Here is an 8,687-nt window from a genome sequence, read left to right as displayed (position 1 = left end):
AGCAGATGTTGGCAATTTGATCTCTGGTTCCTCTGCCTTTTCTAAAACCAGCTTGAACATCAGGAAGTTCACGGTTCACATATTGCTGAAGCCTGGCTTGGAGAATTTTAAGCATTACTTTACTAGCGTGTGAGATGAGTGCAATTGTGCAGTAGTTTGAGCATTCTTTGGCATTGCCTTTCTTTGGGATTGGAATGAAAACTGACCTTTTCCAGTCCTGTGGCCACTGCTGAGTTTTCCAAATTTGCTGGCATATTGAGTGCAGCACTTTCACAGCATCATCTTTCAGGATTTGGAATAGCTCAACTGGAATTCTATCACCTCCACTAGCTTTGTTTGTAATGATGCTTCCTAAGCCCCACTTGACTTCACAGTTCAGGATGTCTGGCTCTAGGTCAGTGAGAGAAGTTAGGTAGAAGTAATCAGTTCAGTTTAGTTCAGTTGCTCAGTCGTGTCCAACTGTTTGCGATTCCATGGATTGCAGCAAGCCAGGCTTCCCTGTCCATCACCAACTCCCAAAGCTTGCTCAAACTCATGTCCATTGAGTTGGTGATGCCATCCAACCATCTCATCTTCTGTCGTCCCCTTCTCCTGCTTTCAACATTTCCCAGGATCAGGGTCTTTTCAAATGAGTCAGCTCTGTGCATCAGGTGGCCAAAGTATTGGAGTTTCAGCTTCAACATCAGTTTTTCCAATGAACATTCAGGACTGATTTCCTTTAGGATGGACTGGTTGGATCTCCTTGCAGTGCAAGGGACTCTCAAGAGTCTTCTCCAATACCACAGTTCAAAAGCATCAATTCTTTGGCTCTGAGATTTCTATATAGTCCAACTCTCACATCCATACATGACCACTGGAAAAACCATAGCTTTGACTAGATGGACCTTTTTTTTGGCAAAGTAATGTCTCTTTGTAATAATAAGTAATATTATTACAAATAATATTAAGTACTATCTAAGTAATATCTGGGTTGGTCATATTTTTTCTTCCAAGGAGCAAGCCTCTTTTAATTTCATGGCTGCTCTCACCCTCTGCAGTGATTTTGGGACCCCCAAAAATAACATCTCTCACTGTTTCCATTGTTTCCCCATCTATTTGCCATGATCTTTATTTTCTGAATGTTGAGTTTTAAGCCAGCTTTTTCACTCTTCTCCTTTACTTTGATCAAGAGGCTCCTTAGTTCTTCTTCACTTTTTGCCAAAAAGATGGTGTCATCTGCATATCTGAGGTTATTGTTAGTTCTCCTGGTAATCTTGATTCCAGCTTGTGCTTCATTCAGCCTGGCATTTCATATTATATACTCTGAATGTAAGTTAAATAAGCAGGGTGACAATATACAGGCCTGACATATTCCTTTCCCTATTTGGAACCAGTCTATTGTTCCATATCCAGTTCCAAGTGTTGCTTCTGGACTTGATAATCATACAGATTTTTCAGGAGGCAGGTAAGGTGGTCTGGTATTCCCATCTCTTGAAGAATTTTCCACAATTTGTTGTGATCCACACAGTCAAAGGCTTTGGTGTAGTCAAGAAAGCAGAAGTAGATGTTTTTCCGGAACTGTCTTGATTTTTCAATGATCCAACAATGGAAGTTGGCAATTTGATCTTTGATTCAAGTTCTTGGTTCACATACTGTTGAAGCCTAGCTTCGAGAATTTTGAGCATTACTTTTCTAGCATGTGAGATGAATGCAATTGTGCAGTAGTTTGAACATTCTTTAGCATTGCTTTTCTTTGGGATTGAGATGAAAACTGACCTTTTCCAGTCCTGTGGCCACTCCTGAGTTTCCCAGATTTGCTGGCATAATTGGGTAAGAGCAATATATTTGAAGAAAGTGAAAAGTGAAGTGATGCAGTCGTGTCCCACTCTTTGTGAGCCCGTGGACTATAGCCTGCCAGGCTCCTCTGTTCATGGGATTTTCCAGACAAGAATACTGGAGTGGGTTGCTGTTTCCTTCTCCAGGGAATTTTCCTGACCTAGGGATCAAACCCAGGTCTCCTGCACTGCAGGCAATCTCTTTGCTGTCTGAGCCACCAGGGAAGGCATAATAGGGTAGAAGCGATATATTTGAAGAAATAATGCCATATATCACAAGCATAGATCCCATGATTGCATCATAATGATAAAAAGTTCTACCAGAAATACATACCAATTTAAAATTTGTATATACCTAAGACAGTGACTTAAAATAGCTATATATCTATCTTGATCTGTTTATACTTATAAACTAATAGTTTTCTTAGAGGAAAGAACAAAATATACAGACTCAAGAAGTATAATGAACATTAAAAAAATATGAATATGTGTATTTTTAATTTATATTTCAAAATGACTTGTGCAGTAATCAACTGCACAATGGTTTGTGCAGCAGAAAATCAAGTATATAAAGAATATTTTAAAAAGAAGTCATAGAAAAATGGTAGGATATTATGAAGAAATGACAAGCAGACTAACTCCTGATTTCTCAACAGCAACAACAGAAGCCAGAAGATAACTAGAAACTTAATATGCTGAAATAAAGTAATGGGTATGTTAGAATTTATGCTAGTGAAAATACCATCTAAAAATGAAAAAAGCTGTAGGCATTAAGCAAAATGAAAAGTAGAATTTTAGTCACTAAAGAACATTCTGAAGGTTATCCTTTAAGCAGAAGAACAGGAGCCCAAGAGGAAAGGTCTGAGATGCAAGATGAAGTGAAGAACAAGTAATGAACATGTGAACCTAAGTGAATATTAACTATATAAAATAATAAGAATAATAACTAATAGTGAAAAAATAAAAATGGAGAAAATGAAAACAAAAATGTGATAAGAAAGTAATGGCGTTAAAGTGTCTTAAGATTCTTATATTTTCTGAGAGAAGGGTAAAGAACTTTAAACTTTAGTAAATTATGTAGGTATGTTATAATTTCTAAGATAACCACTAAAGCAATAGAACTGTGTATAATTTAAAGTAGCAGATGGGAAATAGAATGATAAAAATATTTAATCATCCCAAGGAAGCCAGAGAAAGAGGAAATAAAAAAAGAGAAACATATGTGAGGTGGAACAAATAGAAAATGCAAAATAAAATGATAAACTTAAGCTCATCAATTACAGAAACTAAAAATGATCTAATTAAAGACAGTTATCAGACTGGATTAAAAATCTGATTATTTGCTATTTTTATGTGACATATCTAAAACATAAGGATAATGAAAGAATGAATATAAAAAGTTGGAAAGATATATACTTTATAATACTAACCAAAAGAATGCTGAAATAGGGTGTGGAGAAAATGGAACCCTCCTACAGTGTTGGTGGGAATGTAAATTGGTGCAGCCACTAGGAAGAACAGTATGGTGGTTCCTCAAAAAAACTAAAAATAAAGCTACCCATATGATCCAGCAATCCCACTCCTGAGCATATATCCTCAGAAAACTCTAATTCAAAAATATATACACATTCCAATGTTCATAGCAGCGCTATTAACATAGCGAAGACGTGGAAGTGATGTAAGTGCCTATTGACGGATGGATGGATAAAGAAGGTATGGTATATATACACAACGGAATACAAAGAAGTGATGCTATTTGCAGCAACATGGATGGACTTAGAGATTATTGTATTGAGTGAAGTAAGTCAGACAGAGAAAGATAAATGTATGATATTGCTTATATGTGGAATCTGAAAAAATGCTATTAATACAAACGAACATATTTACAAAACAAAAATAAACTCACAGGCCTAGAAAGCAAACTTATGGTTGCCATAGGGGAAAGGGGAGAGAGGGATAAATTAGGTGTTTAAGATTAAAGCGTATTCTTTTTTAGGTTCTTTTCCATTATAGACTATTAAAAGATACTGAGGAGAGTTCCTTGGGCTATACAGCAGGTTCTTATTGGTTATCTATTTTATATATAGTAGAATAGATAACTATATATCTATTTTATATATAGTAGAATAGATAACTATATATCTATTTTATATATAGTAGAATAGATAACTATATATCTATTTTATATATAGTAGAATAGATAACTATATATCTATTTTATATATAGTAGAATAGATAACTATATATCTATTTTATATATAGTAGAATAGATAACTATATATCTATTTTATATATAGTAGAATAGATAACTATATATCTATTTTATATATAGTAGAATAGATAACTATATATCTATTTTATATATAGTAGAATAGATAACTATATATCTATTTTATATATAGTAGAATAGATAACTATATATCTATTTTATATATAGTAGAATAGATAACTATATATCTATTTTATATATAGTAGAATAGATAACCAATAAGAACCTGCTGTATAGCCCAAGGAACTCTCCTCAGTATCTTTTAATAGTCTATAATGGAAAAGAACCTAAAAAAGAATATGCATAAAACTGGATCACTGGTATACCTGAAATTAATCCAACTTTGTAAATCAACTATATTTCAGTACAAATTTAAAAAATAATTAAAAACACTAAAAAAAAAACCCAAAGAATGCTGATATTGGTATGTCAGTTTCATACAAAATAGATTTTATGCAGCTGGATCACTTTAATGATTAGAATTTTGGTTTACTAGGAAGATATAAAACTTTTAGATTATATGGACCTAGTAAGTGAAAGTGAAAGTGGCTCAGTTGTGTCTGACCCCATGGACTGTGGCTCAGGTGAACCTAGTAATACAACCTCAAAATATGTGTTATAAAGTTTAACATTTGTAGAAGGAGAAATAAAAACATTCAAAATTATGATAGGAGATTAAAACATACTTCTCTTAGTCACTGATAGAAAAAGCAAACAAAAGATGCATATGGTTATAGAAGATTTGACCAATATGATTAACAAACTTGACAGAACAGATAAATGCAAAACACTGCAGTACAAATCTGTGGAATACATTTTTTTTCAAGCACATACAGAACATTTAAGATACCGTTAACCGAACTTAAATCACATCTCAGTAGATTTCAAAGGACTGAAATCAAGATAAAAAGGACCTTATTCTTTCTGACCACAATTAAGCTAGGAATCAAGAATGAGAGGATAGCTAGAAAAATCCCATATATGTGGGATAAAAAGCTCATGTGTTAAAGGAAAAATCGAAATAGAAGTTTAGAAAGTATTTTGAGTCGAAAATGACAAAAATTATGGACTTACCTGGTGGTCCAGTGGTTAAGACTACATGCTCCCAATGCAGGGGGCACGGGTTCGATCCCTGGTCAGGGAATTAGATCCTCCATGCCACATCTAAGAGTTTGCCTGATACAACTAAGACCCGGTGCAGCCAAATAGATGAATTTTTAAAATGCTGCATATTTATACATGGGGGATGCAGATAAAACAGACCTTAGGAGGAAGTTTATGGTCTTTATAGCTTGTATTATAAAAGAAAAAGGCTAAAAATTAATAAGCTAGGTATTTGTCTCATGAACTTAGATAAAGAGAAATAAAATAACCTAGAAGAGTATAGAAGGAACTAAATAATCAAGAGTATAAATGAAAGAAATTGATAATATATGTGAAGTATTCACATACTTACAAATGTAGGGTAAGGCTAGTCATGAAAAAAATGATAAAGGGCATGCATAAATAATCTAAGGAATGAAAAAGAGAATAAATTATAAATTCTGCATAAAATAAAAAGATAATAAAATTGTCATAAAATCTATATGCAGATGAATAAGAAAATTAAATTAAAATAGAAAAATTATTAGAAAATAGAGTTCACCAATTTGTTGTTGTTCAGTTGCCCGGTCATGTCTTTAATATATATTAAAGAAATATATATCCAGATTATATAAAGGATAGTTCCATATATCTTTATAAGGTTTCCATAATTTGTAAAGAAGTGAATATTTTTGTATAATGAAGAAGACAACTTGGTAGTAAAAAGGCTTTAATAGGTCCTTCCTAGAAAAGGATACCTAAATGGTCAGTAAACATCTGAAAAGGTATCAACCCCTTAAGGAAGCAGAAGAATACAAATTAAAACGTATAGACTCAGGTACAATCTCTGGATCAGAAAGATCCACTGGAGAAGGGAATGGCTACCCACTTCGATATTCTTGCCTGGAGAATTCCATGAACAGAGGAGCCTGGTGAACTACGGTCCACAGGGTTGCAAAAGTCGGACATGACTGAGCAGTTAACACAAAAACATTACAAGTTGCTGCTGTATGCTCAGTGTATGCTCAAATGATTGACTAAAATATTTTGAACACCAAGTGTCAGAAACGTCTACACTCCTTGTAGAAATGTAATAGTCCAATTTTGAAAAATTGTTTTGTATTATCTATTAAATCTAAAGTACATAAAGGATAAGTTTGAAGTTCATAGGGAAAAAATATATATGCATACATACATACACACCCATATGTATATATCCCTGCTCTGAATCACACATGCAGGTAAAAATCCAAGAGAGTTTCATATCTCTCTTGGTATGAATAATGAAACATTTTCCTACCAGGGTTTCTTGGATGAGAATTCACATGGCAGATTAACTTCAAACTGCAATCAACCCAAAGGTCTTATCTGTATTCTAATGTAGAGAAGTATTGATATATTGAATGCAGCAGTGTATAGCAATTAAGGTAGGTGAATCACAGCTGCATGGCTAAATCTCACAGGTGTGATAGGAAAAGAAGCAGAATGTGAACTAACACACATGGTATGATTCTATTTATATAACAATATAAATCAACTAAACCATACTATCTAGGGATTTTTCATAAGGTGAAATTTATGAAGAAAAGGAAGAAAATGATTAATATAATACTCAGTAGGCTGGTGGTTTCCTCCACTGGGGAGGGAAATGATCATAACAAGGAAAGGGCTTACAGGGGTCTTTTGGGGGTAGTTAGCATATGCTGTTCTTTGATCTGAGTGTTATAGGAGTGTTTGCTCTAGAATTACTTGGAAGATTGTACATAAAGGTTTTTTCAACTTTTGCTATGTATATTCCACAATAAGAAAGGAAGCCCTAAGCTGGGCTTCACAGATGGAGTAGTGGTAAAGAATCTGCCAGCTAGTGCAGGAGACGCAAGAGATGCGGGTTTGATCCCTGGGTTGAGAAGATACCCTGGAGGAGGAAATGGCAATATGTTCCAGTATTCTTGCCTGGGAAATCCCATGGAGAGAGGAGTCTAGCGGACTACAGTCTATGGGGTGACAAAGAGTCGGTCACAACTGAACAACTGAGCACACACAGGCCACTTATATATTCTGGAGTATATTTGAAAAGAAGTTATATATAGGAAGGATATTTAAGACTGATATGAATAGAGATGGGGAAAGAACATTCTAGGATCAGAACATCATGAAAACAGCATGGAGGTGGGAAGACATGCCTATTTGAGTCCTGTCAGTGGTCCCAGCATCCTTTATGGAAAGGTGGAAATTGTTGGGAAATAAGGCTGTTATGTAGGTTAGAGATGTATCATGAGAGCTCCTCCTAGACTTGCAATTTTTAAATTATTCTTCAATAAGAAAAAGCCCTTCATAGATAAATACATCATCTTCTGCAAAACATATCTTTGGATTTCTTGAAAGAAAACACGACCACGGCCGTAACCCCATTGGCATCAGACAGAATAAGAAAAGTTTTCAACATCGTAACATATTATTCTCTGTTTGTACCACCTGACAGGAAGTGGACAGTTGGCAGTTTCCCCATTTGATTTATTTAATTACAGATGAATCATTTGCTTTAATTTATTATTTTGATGTAGAAAGCAATCATATCTAGTATTTATAGATTTCCTAATGTGTGTTTGGTACTTTTAACTGGCATGCTATGTTGTCTAGCAGAGCTTCTTGGGGCAAAAGTAGACACCCCTCCGGACATTCCTACCTGTGTTCATTTGTATTTGGATTGAACATGGCTTGTGTAAGGCACCTGCCCAACTGCTTTGCAACTACACCATCTTCAACTTGGCACTGACCCACTTATTGTTGTCAGGTTATACTGTCTTATCTTATTTCTACTGAATGTTATCCAGTCTTTTTCTTTTTAAGGTCAGGTTTTCCATTTAAAAATTTTATATATATATATATATATGTGTGTGTGTGTGTGTGTGTGTGTGTATTTTTATCTTTAAAATAGTTACATATACATATCTTTAAATATAGCTATATATATCTTATGTGTAAAAATATTATGTATAGTGGGTATGTTAGTTGCTCAGTCATGTCTGACTCTGAGCGACCCCATGGACTGTAGCCTGCCAGGCCTCTCTGTCTATGCAATTCTACAGGCAAGAATACTGCAATGGGTTTCCATTCCCTTCTTCAGCGGATGGATCTTCCTGACCCAGGGATCAAACTGAGGTCTCCTGCATTACAGGCAGATTCTTTACCATCTGAGCCACCAGGGAAACCCATATATGTATGTGTATATATATATATATATATACATGTATATCTATATCAGTTCAGTTCAGTTCAGTCACTCAGTCGTGTCCGACTCTTGCGACCCCATGAACCGCAGCACACCAGGCCTCCCTGTCTATCACCAACTGCTGGATTCCACCCAAACACATGTCCATTGAGTAGGTGATGCCATCCAACCATCTCATCCTCTGTCATCCCCTTCTCCTCCTGCCCTCAATCCTTCCCAGCATCAGGGTCTTTTCAAATGAGTCAGCTCTTCGTGTCAGGTGGTTAAAGCATTGCAGTTTCAGCTTCAA

This window comes from Bison bison, unplaced genomic scaffold, assembly GCF_000754665.1.
Source record: "Bison bison bison isolate TAMUID 2011002044 unplaced genomic scaffold, Bison_UMD1.0 scf7180017864390, whole genome shotgun sequence".
NCBI classification, from domain to species: Eukaryota; Metazoa; Chordata; class Mammalia; order Artiodactyla; family Bovidae; genus Bison; species Bison bison.
This window is presented reverse-complemented; position numbering follows the sequence as displayed.